The sequence below is a fragment of the Scyliorhinus canicula genome, chromosome 12 (genome assembly GCF_902713615.1).
Source record: "Scyliorhinus canicula chromosome 12, sScyCan1.1, whole genome shotgun sequence".
NCBI classification, from domain to species: domain Eukaryota; kingdom Metazoa; phylum Chordata; class Chondrichthyes; order Carcharhiniformes; family Scyliorhinidae; genus Scyliorhinus; species Scyliorhinus canicula.
In genome coordinates this window covers 79,586,502-79,609,616 of record NC_052157.1, presented here as the reverse complement: position 1 = coordinate 79,609,616, position 23,115 = coordinate 79,586,502, and positions in this window count along the sequence as shown.

The following is a 23,115-nucleotide window of genomic DNA, read 5'->3' as shown; positions in this document are numbered from 1 at the left end:
TCACTCACGCATACCCTCTCAATCACTCACTCTCACTCATTCCCACTAACTCACTCTCGCACACTCTCTCTCTCTCTCACACACCCTCACTCACGCTCACTCTCTCACAACATCACTGTCACTCACTCTCTCTCACTCACTACCAACCGCAATCTCTCATTCACTCTCTCTTCCGTTGTCTCATCCATACTCTCTCAGTCTCTCTCACTCACTCTCACTCACTCTCTCAATTACTCGCACTTGTTCCCTCGCAGTCACTCACTCTCACTAACTAACTATCACTCTCTCTCACTCACTCTCACTCATCACGCTGACCCTCACACACACTCATTCTCTCTCACTCAACATCAAACGCAATCTCTCACTCAGTCTCTCACAATCTCACTCACTTACTCACACGATCACCCTCTGAAATACTCACTGCCACTCACTCACTCTCATTTACTCTCACCCACAATTTCTCAGCCTCTCTCCGTCACTTTAACTCACTCTCACTCTATCGCACTCGCTCACCCTCACACTCTCACACGCCCACTCTCACTCACACACTATCACTCAATCACTATCAGCCACAATCTCTAACACACTCTCACTAACTCTTACTCACTCCTTCCACCACTCTCTCAGGCACTCTCACTCACTCTACCTGACTCTCACTCTCACTGCCTTACTCACTATCTCCCTCTCACTCGTTCACTAACTCTCTCTCACTCTCACTCATTCACTCACTTACTCTCTCACATTCAATCTCTTTCTATTTCACACTCGCTCTCTTGCACTCACCTCTCAGTCATTCACTCTCAAAACCATCTCGCTCTAACACACATACACTCTCTCACTCGCTCATTCTTATTCATTCTAACTCACTCACTCTCACTAACTTACTAACGCTAACTCACATGACTCTCACTTAGTCGTATACACTCACTGCGAGAATGTGGGTGAGTGAGTCACAGTGCGTGAGAAAGTGTGGTTGATAGTGAGTGAGTGATTGAGTGTGAGTGAGACACAGTGACTGAGTGCGAGAATGAGTGTGAGAGAGTGAGAGTGAGTTGAGTGATTGAGATAGACTGAGGGATTTTGGATGAGAGTGAGTGAGAGAGAGTGAGAAAGAGAGCGTGTGTGAGAATGAGTTAATGAGAATGAGTGAGAGTTAGTGATGAGAGGGAATGAGTGATATTGAGTGAAAGAGAGAGTAAGTGCATGAGTGAGTGAGAGGGACAGTGTGCGTGAGGGAGTGTCAGTGAGTTGGAGTGAGTGAGAGTGACTGAGAGAGTGTGCGTGAGAGTGACTGAGAGTGACTGAGAGTGAGTGAGATGTGGTTGATAGTGAGTGAGGGAAAGTGAGTGAACGATAGTGAGGATGTGAGAGTGTGCGCGTAAGTGCGTGAGAGTGTGAGAAACAGTAACTGAGTGCGAGAATGTGAGTGAGCGTGAGAGTGCGTGAGTGAATGTGAGTGAGAGTCTGTGAGAGATTGTGCTTGATAGTGAGTGAGAGTAAGGGAGTGAGAGTGAGAATGAGTTACAGCGAGTGGGAGTGAATGAGAGAGTGGGGGTGAGAGTTAATGAGTGTACATGAGTGAGAGTGAGTGAGTGAAAGGGTGAGAGTGAGTGAGGGATTGACAGTGAGAGGGAGTTAGAAAGAGTAAGAGTGCCTGCCAGAATGTGGGTGTGAGTGAGTGACAGTGCGTTAGAGTGCGTGAGAGATTGTGATTGATAGTGGATGAGTGATTGAGTGTGAGTGAGACACAGTGACTGAGTACGAGAATGAATGCGAGAGAGGGTGAGAGTGAGTTGGAGTGAGTGAGATAGACTGAGAGATTTTGGATCAGTGTAAGTGAGAGAGAGTGAGAAAGAGAGCGTGTGAGAGAGTCAGTTAATGAGAATGAGTGAGAGTGAGTGAGTGAGAGGGAAAGAGTGAGAGTGAGTGAAAGAGAGAGTGAGTGCATGAGTGAGTGAGAAGCAAAGAGTGTCTGAAGGAGTGACAGTGAGTTAGAGCGATTGTGAGTCACTGAGAGAGTGTGGGTGAGACTGAGTGTGAGTGACTGAGACGCAGTGATTGAGTGCTAGGATGTGAGTGCGAGTGAGCATGAGCTAGTGAGTGAGATATAGTGAGAGATAGTGAGAGATAGTGAGTATGATAGTGTGAACGAGAGTGGGGGGAGTAATAGATGAGAGTTAGTGATTGACAGTAAGTAAGTTAGATGCACGGAGATTGCGTGAGTGAGGGAGAGTGAGAGTGAGTGAGAGAGAGTGAGTCAGTGAGAGAGAGTGCGTGTGAATGAGTGGCTTCGAGAGATTGAGAGTGAGTAAAACGCAGTCAGAATAAGCGAGGGAAAGTGAAAGTGAGTGAGCGGGAGCATGGGTGACTAAAATAGATTGACTGAAAGAAAGTGAGATTAAGTGAGAGATGCCGAAAGAGAGAAAATGAGTGAAAGTGAGTGCGTGAGAGTGAGTGCGTGAGAGAGTGAGAGCGATTTCTGAGAATTGGTGAGACAGTGTGACTGAGGGCGAGAATGTGTGTGAGGGAGAGTGAGAGGGTTTGTATGAGTGAGAGCGAATGAGTGACGGAGAGAGAGAGAATGAGTGATTGTGAGTGAATCAGAATGAGTGTGTCAGCGATTGAGAGTGAGCGGGAGAGAGTGAGCGAGACTGAATAACTGAGTGCGTGAATGTGAGTGAGAGTGAGATCGTGAGAGTGATTGAGGGATTGTAAGTGACAGATAGTTAGAGAGAGTGAGAGAGATTGGAGAGGTGAGTGAATCAGAGAGTGCGTGTGAGTGAGTGTCTGCGAGTGAGTGAGACATAGTGAGAGTCCTTGAGTAAGTGAGTGAGTGAGAATGTGTGAGTGAGGGAGGGTGAGTGAGAAAGTGTGTGACAGAAAGAGAGAGTAAGAGACTAGGTGAGAGACTGTTTTGTGAGTGAATGAGCGTGTGTGAGTTAGTGCGAGAAAGCGAGTGAGAAAGAGAAAGAGATTGAATGCGAGAGAGAATGCGAGTGAGTGAGAGTGAGCGAGTGAGTGAGAGTTAGTGTGTGAGAGGGAGAGAGTGAGTGAGTGTGGGTGAGCCACAGTGACTGAGTGCGAGTATGTGACAGGGCGTTAGTGTGTGCGAGAGTGCCTGAAAGATTGTGGGTGAGAACGAGTAAGTGAGAGTGAGTGTCAGTGTGTGAGACTGTGGTTGATAGTGAGTGAGAGTGACTGACTGACAGTGAGAATGTGAGAAGGTGAGCGTGAGTAAGAGTGATTGAGACACAGTGACAGTGTTCGAGAATGGTGCGGGAGAGTGAGAATGAGTGAGTGTATGTGAGTGAGTGAGTGAGTGAGAGTGTGAGAGAGATAGCGATTGATACTGAGTGAGTGAGAGTGAGTGAAAGTGAGTGTGAGAGAATGTGAGGGTGAATGAGTGAGAGTAAGAGAGACACGGTGACTGAGTGCGAGAATGTGAATGATACAGAGTGAGAGTGAGTACGATTGAGTGAGAATAACTGAGAGCGTGTGGGTGAGCGTAATTGAGTAAGAGTGAGTGAGATTGAGTTGGATACTGTGACGGATGACGAGTGAGTGAGAGGGAATGAGTGACAGAGTGTGTGAGAGGGTGAGCGTGAGTAAGGGAGAGTTTGTGGGAGAGAGTGTGAGTATGTGAATGTCAGTCAGTGAGAATCAGTGAGAGTGAGTGACTGAGAGGGTATGAGTGAAAGTGAGTGAGAGAGAGAGATTGCATGAGTGATTGAGAGGGAGAGAGGGAGTGAGGGAGACAGTGTGAGTTAGAGAGAGCGAGCGTGACTGAGAGAATGTAGTTGAGAGTGAGTGAGAGTTAGTAGGAATGGGTGAGAGTGAGTGAAAGTGAGTGAGATGTGGTGGTTGATAGTGAGTGAGGGAATGTGAGTGAGTGACAGTGAGAGTGTGAGAAGGTGAGCGTGAGTGAGTAGAGAGTGTGAGAAGCAGTGGCTGAGTGCGAGGATGTGAATGAGAGTGAAAGTGAGTACGTGAATGTGAGTAAGAGTGTTCGAGAGATTGTGCTTGATAGTGAATGAGTGAGAGGCAGTTAGAGTAACTGAGAGTGCCTGACAGTATGTGAGTTAAGTGATCGAGTGAGAGTGAGTGTGTGAGAGGGTGAGGGTGAGTGTGAGTGGGACAGAGTGACTGAGTGCACGCAAGTGCGTGAGAGTGTGAGTTAGAGTCAGTGAGAGTGACTGAGGGAGTGTGGTTGAGAGGCAGTGAGTTAGAGTCTATGAGAGATTGTGGATGATAGTGAGTTAGTGAGAGTGAGTGAGTGACAGTGTCATTGTGAGATGGTGAGCGTGAGTGAGTGTGACTGAGGTAGTGACTTCGTGCGAGAATGTGAGTGAGAGAGAGTGAGAGTGAGTGAGAGTGACTGATGGAGTGTGGTTGAGAGTGAGTGAGTGCAAATGTGTGAGTGATCGTGCTTGATTGTGAGTGAGAGGGAGTGAGTGAAAGTGAGTGTGTGAGAGGTTGAGGGTGAGTGAGTGAGTGTGAGTGAGGCACAGTTACTGAGTGCGAGAATGTGAGTGAGAGTGGCTGTAAGAGAGTGGGTGCGGGTACCTGAGTGAGAGCGAGTGAGAGATTGATGTTGATATTAAGTGAGTGATTGAGTGACGTGTGTGAGCGAGGGTGAGCGTGACTGAGTGAGAGTGAGTGATTGAGAGATAGTGTGTGAGAGTCGGTTACTGAGAATGAGTGGGAGTGAGTGACTGAGGGAATGAATGAGAATGAATGAGAGAGGGAGTAAGGGAATGACTGAGTGATAGGGAGAGAGTGAGTGAGTGAGTGCCAGTGAGGTGGAGCGAGTGAGAGTGGCTCCGATCATGTCGTTGAGAGTGAGTGAGAGATTGTGGTTGACAGTGAGTGAGTGAGAATGAGTGAGTGAAAGTGCGTCTGTGAGAGCGTGACCGCGAGTGAGGGTGAGTGAGACACTGTGACTGAGTGCGAGAAAGTGAGTGAGAGTGAGTGAGTGTGAGTGAGAGTAATTGAGAGATAGTGAGTATGAGAGAGTGAGCGAGATGGAATGAGGAAGAGAGTGAGAGTGAGTGATTGACAGTAAGTGAGTTAGAGGCACGGGGAGTGCGTGACTGAGAGTGAGTAATTAGTGAGAGTGAGTGAGTGAGAGTGACTGCGAATGTGTGAGTGAGAGTGCATGCGAGAGAGAGAGTGAGTAAGAGAGTAGGTGAGAAAGAGTTTTGAGGGTGGGTGAGTGAGAGTGAGTGAGACACAGTGACTGAGTGCGAGAATGTGAATGATACAGAGTGAGAGTGAGTAGAATTGAGTGAGAATGACTGAGTTCGTATCGGAGAGCGTATGTGAGTAAGAGTCAGTGAGAGTGAGTTGGATATTGTGGCTAATGATGAGTGAGTGAGAGGGAGAGCGAGTGAGAAATAGAAAGAAATTGAATGTGAGAGAGAACGTGAGTGATACAGTGAGAGTGAGCGAGTGAGAGACAGTGATTGAGTAGGAGAGAGTGAGTGAAGGAGTGAGAGTGAAAGGGTGTTAGAGAGAGTGAGAGTTCCTGAGTGAGTGTGGGTGAGAGTGAATGAGTGAGAGTGTGTCAGAGATTGTGATTGTGTGAGAGTGGGTGAGTGAGAGTGAGTGTGTGAGAGGGTGAGGGCAAGAGAGTGAGAGTGAGTAAGGCACAGTGATTGAGTGCGAGAATGTGCGTGAGAGAGAGTGACAGTGAGTTAAAGTGAGTGAGAGCGATTGAGAGAGAGTGGGTGAGAATGAGTGAGAGGTTGTGGTTGATAGTGAGTGAGTGAGTCACACTGACTGAGTGTGGTAATGTGAGAGAGACTGAGAGTGAGTGAGTGAATGAGTGTGAGTGAGAGAGAGTGACTGTGAGTGAGTCAGCGAGGATGATTGAATACGATAGTGAGTGACTGATTAAGAATAAGTGAATTAGGGACACGGAGAATGCGTGAGTGAGAGAGAGAGTGAGAGGGAATGTGTGAGAGGGTGAGTCAATACGAGAGAGTAAGTGAGAATGAATGGCTGACAGGGAATGAGAGCGAATAAGGCGCAGTGAAAATGAGTGAAAGGAAGTGAAAGTGAGTGAGAGAGATAATGTCGGTGAGTTGGTGAGTATGAGATATTGTGATTGAGTGAGAGAGGGAGAAAGGTAAACTGAGAGACAGTGAGTGAGAGTGATTGTGTGAGAGGTTGAGAGTGAATGGGTGAGAATGAGTGAGATACTGTAACTGAGTGTGAGAATGTGAGTGAGAGAGAATGACAGTGAGTGAGTGTGAGTACGAGTGAGTTAGAAATAGTAAGTGACAGAAGGTTAGAGAGAGTGAGAGTGAGTGGAGTTGTGAGTGAGTGAGTGAGCTAGTGAAAGTGACTGCGTGGGTTAGTGAGTGAGAGTGAGTGTCTGTGACTAGGTGAGCCTGAGTAAGAGTTCGTGAGTGACTGAGTGTGAGTAAGAAGGACTGAGTGAGAGTGAGTCAGTGAAATAGGGAGTTTCTGAGTGAGAAAGATGTGTGAATGAGAGTGAAAGAGTGAGTGAGTGATAATGCGTGAGAGAGTTTTGAGAGTGAATGTATGTGAGTAAATGAGTGCGTGAGAGCGAGTGAGAAATAGAAAGAAATTGATTGTGAGAGAGAAAGTGAGTTGTTGAATGAGAATGAGCGAGTGAGAGAGAGGGAGTGAGTGAGAGGGAGAGAGTGATTGAGGCGTGAGAGTGAGGGGGAGTTAGAGTGAGTGAGGGTGACTCAGAGAGTGCGGGTGAGTGTGAGTGAGAGTGATTGAGAGATTGTCGTTGATATTTTGTGAGTGAGAGTGAGTCAGTGAGGATGAGTGTGAGAGGCTGAGGGTGAGCGAGTCAGACTGAGTGAGACACAGGGACGGAGTACGAGAATGTGAGTGAGAGAGAGTGAGACAGAGTGAGATTGAGTGTGAGTGAGAGTATGTGGGAGATAGTGAGAGAGAGTGTGTAAGTGAGAGAGAGTGAGTGAGTGTAAGTTAGTGAGAGAATGAGTGACAGAAAGTATTGAAAGTGAATGAGTGAGAGTGAGTGTCAGAGAGTGAGTGAGAGATAGAAAGTGATTGAATGTGAGTGAGCATGTGAGTCAGTGAATGAGTGAGAGTGAGCGAGTAAGGGAGACTGAATGAGTGAGAGGGAGTGACAGAGTTAAAGTAAGAATTAGTGAGACTGAGTGAGAGATATGTTTGGTAGTGAGAGATTGAGAGAGAGTGTGTTAGAATTAGCGAACGAAAGAGAGTGAGAGTCAATAAGTGATAGTGGATAAACGAGAGTGAGTGAGTATTAGTGAGTAAGAGTAAGGGGGAGTGAGTGCGTGCGAGAGAGAGTGAGTGAGAGTGAGTGACTGAGAGTGAGTGAGTGAGAGTGCATGAGAAAGAGAGTGAATGCGAGCATGTTCATGAGAATAAGTGAGTGATAGAGTGTCCGAGTGTGAGAGTGCATGATTGCCCGTAGGTGAAAGTGCGTGAGTGAGTGAGAAACTGAGTGAGTAAGAACGAGTGAGTGAGAATGATTGAGAGGGTTAAGGACAGAGTCTGAGTAATAGGGAGTGGCTGAAGGTGAGACTGACCGAGTGTAGTAGTGGGCTAATTGCGCTGCGTTGCGGTGCTCCGGTATTGGGGACTATCTTGTGGAGGTGTTGGTGTTTATTCTTACTTATTGTGTTCTGTGCGTCAGAAAGTCGATGATTCAATTGCACAGGAGCCAAGTCCTAGGATTTAGCGTTTTGATTTGAGTTTGCCTGGGATTATGCTATTGAAGGCGGAGTTGTAGTCAATAAATAGGAGTCTCACATTGGAGTCTTTGTTGTCGAGATGTTCGAGGGATGAGTGTAGGGCCAGGGTGAGGGCACCTGTTGTGCACCGGTTGTGGCAGTTTGGGAATTGCAGCCGATCTGCGCATTCGAGAGTAGGAAGCTGTTGCGCTCCATCACCAATCTCTAGAAATACTTACTAACGATTTATGTGAGAGCCAGCGGATGGTTCCCATTAATGAAGGTTGCCTGGTTCTTCTTTGGGACAGGCATGATTGTGATCTTGTTGAAACAGGTGGGGAACTCGAAGCGGACTTGGAACAGCTTAAATATGTCGCTAAACACAGTCCACGCATCTCTGAGTGCATGACCAGGGATCCCATCAGGACACATGGCCTCCGAGGGTTCACTTCCAATTAATCCGTTCTTACTTCGGAAGCTGTGAAGGTGTGTGGGTGTGGATTTATTTTGGCCTGCTGGGGCACTCCACAGCGGATCAATAGTTCATACTCGAAGCGATTATATAGTTAATTCAATTGATTGTGGAGGGGTGCGCTGCTCCTGGAGAAACTGCTCGGCTTCGCATTGTAGCCCGTTATATTGTTTCGGCCTTGCCACAACCGACAAGAGTCTGTAATGGCAGACTAGAGGTTTTTTACAGTAACGTCATTTGAAGCCTACTTGTGATAATAAGCGATTTTTATTTCGTATTCTCTCTTGGCATCCCAGATGACTTTGCGGAGTTCGTCTTTGGATATTTTCCGTAGGTCAGGGTCACCTGTCACGAACACCTCAGACGTGTTCTTCCGTCGGTTGTCAATCTCCCGATTAAACCATGGCTTCTATTTTGGGAATGTACGTATCGCTTTTTTGACGTGCAGTCGTCCTCACATTTGGTGATGAAGTCTTTGACGGTGATGGCATATGCTTTTAGGTTGGTGACTGAGTTATTAAATACGGACCAGTTCAGTGTCTCCAAGTAGTCATGTCGGAGATCGCAAATGTTCACGGAAAAGCACAGCACGACCTTTTAGCCGGTATCTGCCGATTAAGATACTGTTTATATGCCACGGGATTAATCACCGTCTCATGGTCTGATTTTCCATAGTGCGGTCGGAGGATAGCAGTGTGTGACAGTTTTTGAGAGTGAGTTTACAAAGTGCCGTCAAGGTAGTGACAGTGTGTGGGAGTTTGTGAGAGTCAGTGAACAAGCGTGAACGATAGTGAGTGAGTGATAATTCGAGCGTTAGTACGTCAGAGAGAGTGAGTGAGCGAAAGACAGTGAATGAGAGTGAGTGACGGATAGAATGTGTGAAAGACAGTGAGAGTAAGTGAGCGAGATAAAGTGAGTGAGTGACAGTGTGGAATTGAGTGTGTGAGAGTGAGTTAGTAAGAGAGACTGAGTAAGAGTGAGTGACAATGAGTAAACCTGTGTAATAGAGAGTGACAATAAGTGATTAAAAAACAGTGAGAGTCACTGAGTGAGATAGAGTAAGTGAGATTGACTGAGTGAGAGAGTGAATAAACGCGATTGAACGGAGTGTGTAAGAATGAGTGACAGTTTGTGAAAGTGAGTGAGAACGATTGAGTTTTAGTGAGTGAGAGTGAGTGAGCGTGACTGAGTGAGAAGCACTGAGAGTGAGTGAGTGAGGGTGAGTAAGAGTGAGAGAGTGACAGCGAATGAGTATGATTGATTGAGTGAGAGTGAATTTGAGTGTGAGTGAGTGTGAGTAGGAGTGAGTGAGAGAGTGGCTGAGACAGAGTGAGCGAGTGACACAGAGTGAGTGGGACTCAGTGAGTGAAACACAACGAGAGTTACTGAGTGAGGTAGAGTGACTGAGAGTGACTGACTGAGAGAGAGACTGGGTGCAATCGAGTTAGTGAGTGAGAATGAAAATGAGTAAATGTGACAGAGCGACTGACGGTGAGTGAATGAGTGAGTGAAAGAGAGTGAGTAAGAGTGAGAGAGGCTGAGTGAGTGAGTAATTGAATGAGAGAGAGGGAGGGCGAGAGAGAGTAGAAAATAGGTCTGTGGAAATCGATCAGAGCGATCATGAAAGTTTCCAACGATACAGTTTTCGGAAAAGTCTTCTGAAAAAATGTCTCCAATGGAAGAATATAACGCCTCAAAAACGCAATTATTGCCTCGGCTTGTCTGTGTAAGCGGCACGAGCGACATGTGTTTATTAAGTGATTAGTAATGAGAAACACCGTGTTAAGGTTATGAAATTGCATTCAACTGTTCTCGTTCGAGTTGCAGTTAAGATTTAAATATCGTTTTAGTTTCTTTTGTTTTAACAACGTTTCTTTTAAAAATATCCAAGACCTATATTGTAGATTATCACTTCTTAAATGAAGCTATATTTTTCACACCACATTAAAAGTTTAAAAAAGTTAGAGCATCTGGTGCTGTCACTTATGCACTGTTATGAATTGACCAAACGTCCACAACAAATTGTTACTGGTGACTGGAATTCATAATTTATTGTTTGGTGTGGGTATATAGAACTGTAATACAAGGCGAGTATATGTGTCGCTTGCGTGCTAACCGAGTCTGAACTGTTGAACAGACTGGAAATGGCCCTTGCAGTTGGCTCGCGGTGGAGTTTATTACTCAGGATTAACAAAGGGAATGAAAGCATAGCTTTTGACTTTTGCAGTGTAAATACAGTTAGCACTACCACAAAGGTGCACCGAAGCCAGATATAGTGCAAACCATGGCTCCTTATTTAAACTTACCAAGGTCACAGTTTAACCCATTTGAGGGGCTTCCATAACATGTTGACAAGAGCGTACTTGAGAATTAAAATATTGTCATATGAGGAGCTGATCAAGATTCTGGAGACTGGATTCCTCGATTTTGAGACGTACCTGAGAATTAAAATCTTGTCATATGAGGAGCTGACCAGGATTCTGGAGACAGGATTCATCGATTTTGAGACAAAGTGCTGACGAAGGCGTGAAAACATTGGTGTTTTACGGCACCTAAAACGGCGCCACAGGCGCACTGATTCAGCAACTATAAATGGACTGGCACCACGCCCGTGGAACACAACCGCTTCCAAGCAAAACGGTGCCAAATTCGTCGGGTCCTTGATTGTCGACCAGGAGGCTCATGCGACGCAGCAGTCCTTAAAAGATCAATCGCCATACACAGACCGTCCAACAAGATAGCTGGAGGAGAGCAGGCCCATGGTTCAGGGATGCTGAAGTGGATACCCTCCTGGACGCCGTAGAATAAAGGCGTGGGACTGTTTACCCCGACCCGTATGGAACGCCACGAGGCACCGCCATTCGCCATGTACGGGTGCGGGTGGTAGGCGTGGTCTGCGCCGTGGGAAACGTCTTCTGGACTGGTTTTTAGTGCAGGTTGAAACTGCAGCCTCAGGGACTACGGGATGAGTGGAAAGTATTGTGCCCCTGACACCAAACACCCCCCTCCCCACACCAACACATACATGTCGCGCGGACACCCCCACTCCCCGGCGGACAGCTTAATCCGCACCATGCCCCATATGCCAGCATCCATGCCAGCGAATGGCCGGGTGCTCTTGCCACTGAGTCCAACCCTGGGCTGCATGAACCGGACTGTCTATGTATATATACATATCAACTCACGTCTCACAGGACCTGCCAGAGATGCTCCCGGTCCATCCGGGGACCCCGTCCCATTCCAGTGCCAGACCCGCTGCACCCGAGGCGGCCGATAATTGACGGGGATAATAGCACGAGAACCTGAACTCTGCCAGAGACGCAGGAGTCTCCGGAGTTCGAGTCGAAGGAGGACACGGACCTGCTGTCACAGCTGTCTCCAACACTCTCCATCATCTCAGAGACAATCACCTTGGTTGCGCACTTGAGTGAGGAGGTTCCTGGGACAGTATCTGATGCGCACAACACATTCCTTCCCGTGCAGCATATGGAGATAGGAACAGGCGAAGGGCTGGATTGTCTGCGGGCAGGTCAGCCCCAGGAATCAACTGCTACACAGGCGGGTCCCGGACACCTGGGACATCCAGTCCCACTAACAGTGGAGATGCAGGATTGAGAACCTGGGACGACAGGAGGAGATTGCGGCGGGATTCCCACAACAAAAGGGGCAGGTGGAATAGTCAATCCACGTGCAGAAGCAGAGGGTGGGGCCGGTTATGTGTGCCGACCAGGCCGAGAATGCACGAGTGGTGTCCATGGTGGAGGTAATGGGAGCAAGGCTGACGGACATGGGTCAGCGTGTGCAAGACCTGTAGCATGCTGTGCAGGTGGGGGCTGAGTACCAGGAGAGGGCAGCCATCTCACAGGCAGCACTGGACAGCACAGCGCTGCACCTCAGCATGGCCAAGTCACAGCAGGCCATGGCTGACAGCGTCGGCGGTTATTCTCAGGTGGTGGCCGGCGTGGCACAGGCTTGGAATCAGGTGGCCTACACGTAGAGGGACGTGGCCCACAACCAGCCGGACGTGGCCATGACACTGATGTGGCCCAAATCCAAAGGAACACGGCCCAGTCACTGGCTGATGTGGCAGTGACTCACAGTCTGGTGGGACAGTTCCGGACGGAGATGGGCGAGGTGACGGGGAGCCTCAGTGAGTGGCGCCGATCACACCCCCTTCCGATTGAGTATTCCGGTTTACATCGGGCACCCGGAGGGTGGAGGGTTTGCTGCAATCTGTGCCAGTGACACCCGAATGGGAGGGTACAGAAGAGCGGATCATCTCGGACTCCCCCACCCCTCCTGGCCCTTCTGGGCATCGGGCATCTGATGGAAATCAGGCAGTGCAGGGTAGCACCCCGCCTCCCATGACGCTCCAGAAGACGTGCGCCTTGTCGCAGGTCAGGAGTTACAGAAGGCCGCCTCCATTCCTTCAGCCCCGTCTCAGGAACCAGCTAGGCGTAGTGCTACGTTCCGTAAGGGCAGAATGTTATACACCAGTTATCTTGGCATGTGTGCAGGGCCCTGTTCAGATATAGGGGCTAGGGCAGGGACTGTATATATGTGTTCACAATAACCACCTTTTAACAACGTTCAGACGAGCTTCGGTACTCTTTCCGATTTGTGTGGGGGTGGAGCGGTCAGTGCTGGCGTGTGCGTGTTGGTGTGCCGTTCGAGTGAAGGCCGCGTTGCTGGACCGTGCTCCCCACTCCCCCAACCCCTACCTCCTGCCCGACCTCACCCGTCCCAAGCACCCCCATACCAGGGACTCGAGCGGACCGTGTGATGGACTGATCAGCTCGCATCCACGTTTCACACAGGTGGAAGGTACGACAATAATCATGAGCCAGACGTTGTCATACGATGTGGAACACGCGTTATCCTAATGCACCATCCCATGGACCAGATCCCTTGTTACTGCAAGCCCAGTGCCCCAAGTTCATTGCGCCACAGGTATGTGCAACAGAGAGTGCATGCATGAAGTGGTTTGTCGCTGTGGGAGTTCAGGAATTTTGTTAGTGTGAGAGGTGAAAGGGGTGTGGGTTTCGGAAGGTGGTGACCGTGCGCCTCGCCAGGAATCCCCCTCTCGCCATGTTGGTAAGGCATGAGACAACGAGAGCTTCCACTGCGCGCTGGCCCTGGAGATGGCGTTGTGCGGCCTTCCGTTCCTGGTCAAACTCCATGTCCCGCCCAGTGTCTCCCTCCGCCTGATCCTGCAGGTCTGACGAGGCCTCCCCTTCCTCCACATCCTCCTCCAGCATATTGGCCCTCTGCTGCACGATGCTGTGGAGGGTGCAGAAGGCCACCACGATGCGGCCGACCCTCCTATTCTAGTACTGAATGTACCCCCCTACAGCGGGCCAGCGACCTGAAGCAGATTTTCAGGACTCCGATGCACCGATCGACAACACCGCTGGTTGCTGTGTGGGCATGACTGTAGCGGGTCTCCGCGACGGACTGTGTCCTCCACATAAGTTCATCAGCCATTTCCGCAATGGGTAACACCTGTCGCCCAGCAATCAGCCCCGCTGCAGGGAAGAGGGTGGGGTGGGGGGGGGGACTCAAACATGTCGGGAATCACCGATTGTCCTAGTATGAATGCATCGTACACGCTCCCGGGGTATTAGGCGCAGGCATTCAGAATGCACACCAGCTGCATGTTCATCGCGTATTTGCACTTTCTGTTCATGTACAGTGGTCTGTTATCTGCCGGTGTTCGTAGGGCGATATTCATGCCATCGATCAGCCTTTGGCCCGGGACATCATGGCGACAGCATCGGACCCAGCTGCCCGGGCATACTGCGGGGCGCGGTTCACATGGTACAATATGTACCGCTCCACCTGGGCATACAGTTCGTACGTGGTGCCACGTTTGCACTAGTGTGCTGATGTCTGTGTAATGCCAGAAAAGTCCGCACTCGGCGACTGGAAGTACCCCGTGGCATGAAAGTTGGTGGCGACCGTTACGTTCAAAGTCACCGGGAATGGGTGTCCTCCCCCATACCCCTTGGTGTCAGGTGTGACATAATCTGGCAGATATGTCTGACAGTTCCCTGCTCATCCGCATTCTCCATCTGCGTGCCCGGTCAGGCAGGTCCTCAAACGACATACAGTTACGGTTCACGCAGGGCCTCATCGACTGCCTCCTTGGCACTTCATCCTCCTCAACGTGTTGGGCGGCCGGCCCTCAAGCCTGTGCCGCCGCCACCTGCTCCTCTGCATCTTGTTCTCCTGCTGCAGCATATGAAACGGTTATACATGATGAAGGTGCTATTCCAATTAAACAACAGACATATCGACTTACCCCTCTAAAATTGGCACAGTTCCAAAAAGCAATTGAAAGAATGTTTGAAAATAATATAATTGAATTGGGCTGCAGTGAGATGAACTCATCTATAGTGATGGTTCCTAAACAATTCTGTGTAGACTATAGGAAAGCAGGTGACGGCCTGAAGGCTGTGTAAACCACTGCCCCTGTTCTGGTCAGGACAAATTACACAAAACAATTCAAGGTGCCTATCGATGCAAAAGATGTGGGCCTAGGTGCCATGCTCTTTGAAGAAGATGATGACGGAATTGAGCGGCCAATTTGCTATTTTTAAAAATTTAAAATTCACCAGAGGAAGTATTCGACAATTAAAAGGGAGCGTTTGGGGTTCGTGTTGGCTTTGCAACAGTTTAACATTCATGTTTCCAGTAATTCGACTGAAACAATTACAAAAACTGACCATAATCCGTTGAAGTTTTTGGAGAGATTCAATAAAAATGCCAGACTATTTCGACTATTACAGCTATATTCTTAGTTATTTCTTAGTTATTTCCGTGGCTAGATGCACCTGAGAAAACAACGACCAGTGCCGACAAAATTTTAAGTTTTTAAGCCTCATCGCAAGATCCACCTCTGTTTCAGGAATAACTCGAACGTGGTCTTCTCAAGCGCTGCAGTGGAAATGTGCTGATGCAGATTTTTTTTAATGAAAAAAAATCTAGAATCTAGGAATCTTGCCAGCTGGGCCACGCACACCACTGATATAGCAATCTGAATTCCATAATTGCATCCCACATTACAATGCACTTCACAATTTCCTATTTCGAATCACTGTGCCCCAGTTGTTGTTCATGGAAATGGAATCCAAATGTTTGCTAATTACTCTTGAATTCGGGTGGCAACCTATTTTTTTATGATCAGCACGGAGAACACCGAAGTACGATAACGATTAGGCATCAGGACTCATCTCTTGCAATGTTTAATTTTCCGAAAATTGACAGACAATATGCAATAATGGATACGGTCGCTCTCGCATGGGCACGGTCTACATCATTGTCAATTGATAACTAGGTGTGCAGGAATCGCTCCTGGGATGACGCATTTGGAGACCAAATATATTATTTGAGAGCGACGAATATTAATTCCTCTTTCGATTTGAAAAGTTGTGCGAAGCACGTGCAGGATAGATGCTCCACGCACATAAAAAAGAATAAAGGTGCATAACGGTGTATCTGAGAGGGAGAGAAAAAATGCAAGTAAATAAATTCTTGAGGCTGTGGAAACTAGAGAAAAACTCAGTACTTAGTGGAATTATGTCCGATCTGTGGTCAAAACCTTTGTGTGCTGACCCGCCTCCGCAGCGGCCTACGTTCCGACGGCCTTAATAATAAAACCATAGGTGATGAACATGCGTCAAAATGCACCTTGATTTATTAAAAACTAACTAACGAACAAAATGATATCCTCAAATAGCCATCGAATCTTACATGCAAATATGATTGATCGGAAGGTGAACAGCCATGATGTTCTCCAACTTCTAAAAAAAATAGAATTTCAAGCCGATTGGGAAAAGCATATGCCTCAGTTAGGCACAGCTCTGACATTGGCCCCATGTTGTCAAATTATTACGTTCATATCGTCTTGAGCGTCAGTTAGCGCGACAGAAAACGATAGTACTTCAAAAGTGTCAAGAAAGGTTCACAAAATCTCTTCACTGTCGTAGCAGCAAAGTTAGTTTATGTGGCATTTCAACGTGTTCAATCGTCCTGTTTTTTTGGTGAGATTTATACTTCGCAACACATAGTCTGACCCAAGACCTCGAACAACGCAGCACAAAACTATGATCTTTAAATTTGTCTTCAACTTTGCTGAAATTGACTAGATCCGACTTCATTAAATGTACAGTGCGATGCTAACAGATTCGGGCAATTCAAATGCAGCTTTCGGATACAATTGGTAAAATGGCCGTTCGTTATTATTGATTGAAATATAAAACCCATGCAGCTACAGGATAAATGCCAATCAACTGAAATCGTATCCAAATCTCTACTGGACGTGACCATGGTTTTCTGCGTAAATGCTAATCAGTCCAGTTGATGGCTACGGGTCAGAAATGTGGACCATCGGTAAAACTGGAACGTGACCTTGTACAAGCCATCTACGGATTCGAAATCTCTGGCAATTGACGCGATTTTGTATGGATACTGCCATGGGGGTTCAGGCACTTTTTTGCATAATCATCCCGTTCAATCAGTGTTAAAAGATATTCCAAAATTGTCAGTTTTCAGTGGTGAGTAACGGCTTTTGATTGGCTTCTAAAGCAATATATTGGAGCGAAACCCCCTCCATCGCAACCCCGGTCCGCCCAGGTGAGGCAGTATTTAATTATCACTGTTGTTTTTCATTACTTTGAGCCTTGATATATCGAATTTCATTTTCGTAAAAGCCCATGCCGATGTTAGCTGCAAATGATGTCACATGTATCAATGCCACATGCAATGTAAAATATAGCACGTGAATGCATATCAAATCATACAATCATAGATTTATCGAAGTAGAAGGAAACAGTAAGTTCCATGGTCCTTCTGCCAACACGTTTAATCAACGACAGAAATGTTCCCATCTGCAGGCTTTTGCATAAAGAACTTTCATTGATGTAATTTCAATCTATCGAGTCAATGCGCGTTTCGAAGTCATGATTGCTTTCGGTTACGTCACTGGGAAGCCGTTTCATTTGCATGAAATCTTTATTTCTCGCGAATAACAAGGTTTGACTCTACTTTTCTATGTATTTCTTTCAAATTATTCATAACTTCAAACACAATTTATATATTTGTGCATCAGTATACAGCATTTCAAGTCGCCTAATGTTTCCACACAGGGACGGTTTGAATTCCCTATGAAGGTTAACTTCAATTAACCAACTGAAATTATATTGAAGGGAATCTTAAAACGCATCACATGTGAATATAAAGTATATAGCTCGGCACACATAGGAAAAGAGGGAACGTATCAGACTGACAATGTGTGGTACATGCCGAACACAAGGGCACACATATTACAAAGACATAAGTGGTAAAATGCTGAATCTTCCGACGACTTCCACAAAATCACAAATGATTGTGAAGCTCTACTCGGTATCGTGTCTCCCCAGAAAACCACACGATTTCAAGAAATCCATTGCCCCACCTTTTCGGACATCGAATGCATGGAAAAGATCTGTCCCTTCGTGATCACACAATCTGATTATTACTTTCAGTGCTAGTATTCTCCAAATAGTAAAGTTAAGGTGCGTAAACCGTCATCATGTGAGAGACTCTTCATCCCACTCGCCCTTGTTCGAAACTTTAAAACAAGGAACAAATAATTCTTATAATGGTTTGTATATCGAGCTGTCTTAGAATCTGAAATGTTTCAATCTGATCTTTTTGTTTTAGATCAGTGGAAACGCTTTTTTAACGATTTTCATAAAATAAACCTCTCATCTCAGGAATCAACTAGTCAATGTTTAATTCACCTTTTATGAGGCTATTAGTTACTTACGTTCCTGTCTATGTATGCTTTGAGTGAGAGTTAAAAATCAACACTGGCCATGTCTGCTATCGGCGAGGTAATTTAAGAATTTCGCAATCCCGCCTTACTGTCCTCCACTCCCTGATATTACGAAGAACGACATATTTGGCTTCCCAATTGTTTGGTGCAACTGGGTACAGGAATCCTATGTTCCTTGTCTGAAAATGTCAAACATTTCTCAGCACAAATATCTTCTTAACATTAAAACAAATCCAATTCTCCATCTATCCTCAAAACATGTAAAACTCTTAATTTCGAAATATCAATTCAGGAAGTCTGTTCTGGCTCATCTAAACAGTACTACCGTGTACGAATACGTTTTTGAGCTTTATATCGTCGTTAACTCATCGGAACTCAGCACATTCAGCAAAATTTCATTGGCTATCATTGGGTATCTTAACCTGAATTTTGCAAAATATTGTACATTTCAGAAGCCCCATCAGTGGTTCTTTGAATCACATCATTCTCGGTGATGGTCGCTACAAAGTCGTTTCACAATCCATGAATTAAACCATGCATCTATGCATTTATAATGCAGTGGAATCGTGAGCCACTACTGTGTTCTGCAACCTGACGGCGCATTGTTATGGAAATGTTTTGAAAATTATTTCATTAATAATACTATGACCAATTTATCCTTTGTTTACGATGCTGGGTCGTACCTGCGATAACCATTGAAGAATCAACCTACATGCAGGCAAGTTCACAGGCACCTCTGACTTTGGGCATATACTCTCAGTCTGGAACTGGCCTGTTACCATTTCTTTGCTATTAAATTATTCTAAATATTTAGGCGAATGACATCACTCTATCTGGTTTGCAATCAAATAGCTTCTACGCCCACAATCTGTTAAGATAATGTAACAGATATTGTCGCTTCAAATCTCGTGTCAGTGCACCAAATTCTGTGGAATTTTCGAAGGTTGTAAAACCGAATAAACTGCATAACTCTGGTTATGTATAATGAAATCCAAATATCGAGAATAAGTTAGAACAGTAAATATGCAGACAGATTACTGATTGTATGAACAGAAGATCCTCGCTAAATGGTACATTTGATTACTCCATTTTCATCTCGAAAACGGACAGCATATCGCGCCGTGAGGTAAAAAATGCAATAGGTACAATTCAAAATAACGCACCAGGTTCAATGCGGTGGAACAGTCTCAGCAATTTAACAGGGCAAGTGGCAGGTTTAGATTGATCTGCAAATTTCGGCTATACTGAAAATAGTACGTTAGTTTTCTTGAGACCATAAGACCAGAGCCCCAACATATGTAACTAAACCAAGAATTCACGTTTTTCACAAGACCTTTAATCCTTGACTGTTCCAATGAGTGACAGACATCGGATATTTAAGTAATTGATTGACAAGCTCTAGATCAATGAAAAAAGGGGACAAGATGAACATTTAAGGAAGTATAATTGTCTAGCAGACCACCTCATCAAATAACTCCGTCCCACGCCGTTTTGGAGGGGATGCAGCATCTGAAACCAGGTGCCACAGTCTATTTTGGCGTCAAAACGGATTCTCTGACCTATCGCTGAATGCGATTTTGGCATCAATAATTTGACAATTCAGCCCAAAGTGTTGATGCCAATGCACACTATGTGGATACTTACGAAGGCAAAACCTGCACCACATCTGGACCGATTTTGCTACTGGTAAGGTTCAAACACCAGGGCTACGTGGAACACATTTATTCCAGTGAGAAATGATGCTGGATTCGCCGGCTTGATGACTCACAAACAGGAGGTGCTGAAAAGCTGCATATGCATAATCACACTTCACGTCCCACACACATGCCAACCAAGAATATAGTAAGAAGTCTTACAACACCAGGTTAAAGTCCAACAGGTTTGTTTCAAACACGAGCTTTCGGAGCACGGCTCCTTCTTCAGGAGAAGGAGACAGAAGAAGGAGCCGTGCTCCGAAAGCTCGTGTTTGAAACAAACCTGTTGGACTTTAACCTGGTGTTGTAAGACTTCTTACTGTGCTCACCCCAGTCCAACGCCGGCATCTCCACATCATGGCAACCAAGAATATGGCAGCAAGACACGCGGCCCCATGTTTCGCAGACGCCTAGCTGTCGACCTGCCTGGACGTCGTGGACGAGAGGAGGGTGAGCCTGCAATACAGCCCGTGAAGAAGGCTGCCAGCCTTCGCTATTTCTCGCACGTTGTGGAGGCAGACGGCGCCGTGGGCAACAACGTAGTCAGTACTAGACTACAGTGCATAATTAAATTCGCATGACCCCCTCAGGGTGTCCATGATATGTAGACAGCTCTGTACCCCTTGGCACCAACCCACGTCATATTCCATCCCCCCACCTCCGCCAAACCCGCTGGGTGGACAAAAGTCCAGCCTGCCTCACATGCCAGTACCAGAACTACCACCATAGTCGGAAACCCTGGCCATGATAGCCACCAGCTACCCACTCTCTGGCTGCTTGTCACGACATGTCTAAAACTGTCGTCTTCTGTTTCCGCCGGCTTCTCAGCAGACGGCTGCACATAACCGCTGGGAGTCGGAGAGGAGAGGCGAGTGACATTCAGATCTGAGGCCCCTCAACACGCAGAGCTGAAGACCCTGGATGTCGTCAGCACCTCAGAGGAACGGAAGGTCACTGAGGTGTAGTTTGGCCGGAGGTGAGAAAGTCAGATCGCACTGAGTGGCAGTTCCCCATGTCACGTGTTTCGACCCCTCCACAAACCATACAACCACCGACACTACCCTGACCCCCACACCACCCGCACCCCACACGAACGGCAGAGCACCCACACCCCACAACCCCAGACACCAGCGTCAGCGCCACGCCAACCCCAACACCACCCTTACCCGCACACCATCCTCAGAACCACACCGGAACCACTCCAATCACCGACCACCACCACGCGCACGCAAATCTCTCCTTCATCCCCCGGAAAGCTGTCTAATCATGCATGTGTACCTGTGTCTTGCAAAAAACTGCTGTGGATGGGCCGTTTCCATCCAATGACCGCCAACTCTGCAGGTGCCACAGCCTGAACCCTTCACCCCCATTGATTCAAGGAGGGACGGGAATATCAGCCTGAATACCTGCCATCTGCCCGGGAATCAGGAGACGCGGAGCTCATCACAACTATGGCCAACATCTCCACCAACCCAGAGACTCTTAGAACATAGAACATAGAACATAGAACAGTACAGCACAGAATAGGCCCTTCGGCCCTCAATGTTGTGCCGAGCCATGATCACCCTACTCAAACTATCCACCCTATACCCGTAACCCAACAACCCCCCCCCTTAACCTTACTTTTTTATTAGGACACTACGGGCAATTTAGCATGGCCAATCCACCTAACCCGCACATCTTTGGACTGTGGGAGGAAACCGGAGCACCCGGAGGAAACCCACGCACACAGGGGGAGGATGTGCAGACTCCACACAGACAGTGACCCAGCCGGGAATCGAACCTGGGACCCTGGAGCTGTGAAGCATTTATGCTAACCACCATGCTACCCTGCTGCCCACTCTTATCTCAGTTGGGTTGCCTTAACGTGATTCCTGAGACATTAGCTGATGAGTACCACTTAACTGCTCCTGTACAGCAGGTGGAGGTTGGAATATCCAACACGAAGATGACCGGAGGCCGGGCCGCCCCCAGGAACTAGCTGCCGTCCACATGGGCATTGGGACTAACATCCAGCACCTGCATGTACAGTTGTAGGAGAGCAACCACGCGCAGGAAAAGGAGGACGCTTCGAAAAATTGTGCACCGAGGGTAAACAACGCACGTGATTTATCCACTGTGTCGGAACTGGGAGCGGCGGTAATCGCTATGGATCAGCATGTCCAATACTGTGCAATTATGTGCAGGCGCTGACCGAAGCCCTTGACAGGGCAGCCGTCACAGGCTACTATGTGCCAGAGCAAACTGGACATAACAGCGGCACCCCTCAGCAAGTTTCAGTCACAGCAGGCCATGGCTGGGAAAGGCGGCTTCATTGTCCAGGTTTTGCCGACGTGGCGCAGGCACAGCGGTAGCTGTGCCAGTCCAAGAGGCGCAGTAACTAACTGATGTGACATTTACCCAGAAGCAGGTGGTACAGTCAATGAGTGATCTGACATAATGCCAGGTGGAGACAGTCCACTCACTGTGTTCCATGGCCATTCGCGTTCGAACCCTGTTCGACTGCTAATCAGAATGCAGGACTGGCAGTATGACTTGGCGGTGGAGCCTCAGGTAGATGCTCCCTGTCTCCATCCCATGAGGTAGCCCTAAAAGTCATCGGACACCTAGAGGGAGGTGGAGGTGTTGGGCAACGTGCCGGTGGCTCCCCCACAGTGGATTGCTGGAAAACCGCAACACTTTGGACGTACCCTGATGCAACTGGACTGCAGGGTGTAGAACGTAGCGGCACCACGCGACGCAGAACAACCTAGTAGCATCCGGGCCAATCCAGACCCGGTGGCTTCAAAAGATGTGCATCAACGGGGACCCAGATTAAAAGGCTGGAATTACAGCCGATCGCCATCATTCCCGCTGTACCATCTGGACAAACACCTCGCAGTAGCATTAGGTTCCATTAGGTAAGGAAGTTATACCCCAGTTTACTTGGCAAGAGTGCAGGGCACATTTTGCTTATAGGGGATACGGTACAAATCTGTACATATTTGTTCACATTAAACACCTCTTGCCACGGTTACAACCTTTCTCGGTGCTCTCTCAGAACGGCGTGAGTGGTGGACATGTTTGGACTGGTTCTGCGGGAAGGGACCGATGTCGGGTGAGGAAGAATATGTGGACACTGGGTGGCCTGTGCTGCATACAGCAGCCGCCCGATCGTCCCCACCTCCATCACCACAGAAATGCAATGGCATCCTGTGATGGACGCACAACCAGGTAGCGGGGAGCCTCAGGGGATAGCTCTACTCTCACTCACGTTCTATGAAGTTGCCCAGAGGCCATCGCGCTGTTCATGGAGGGCAAGATGTTGGGGCCTGTGCCGCGGAAACCCGGTGGTCACCAGGTGGTCGCTGTAATGTGCTATCGTGGGCAGAAGTCATCGCATTGGTATCATCCACCATTCGAAGGACCAGACCTGCTGTAACTACGAACCCA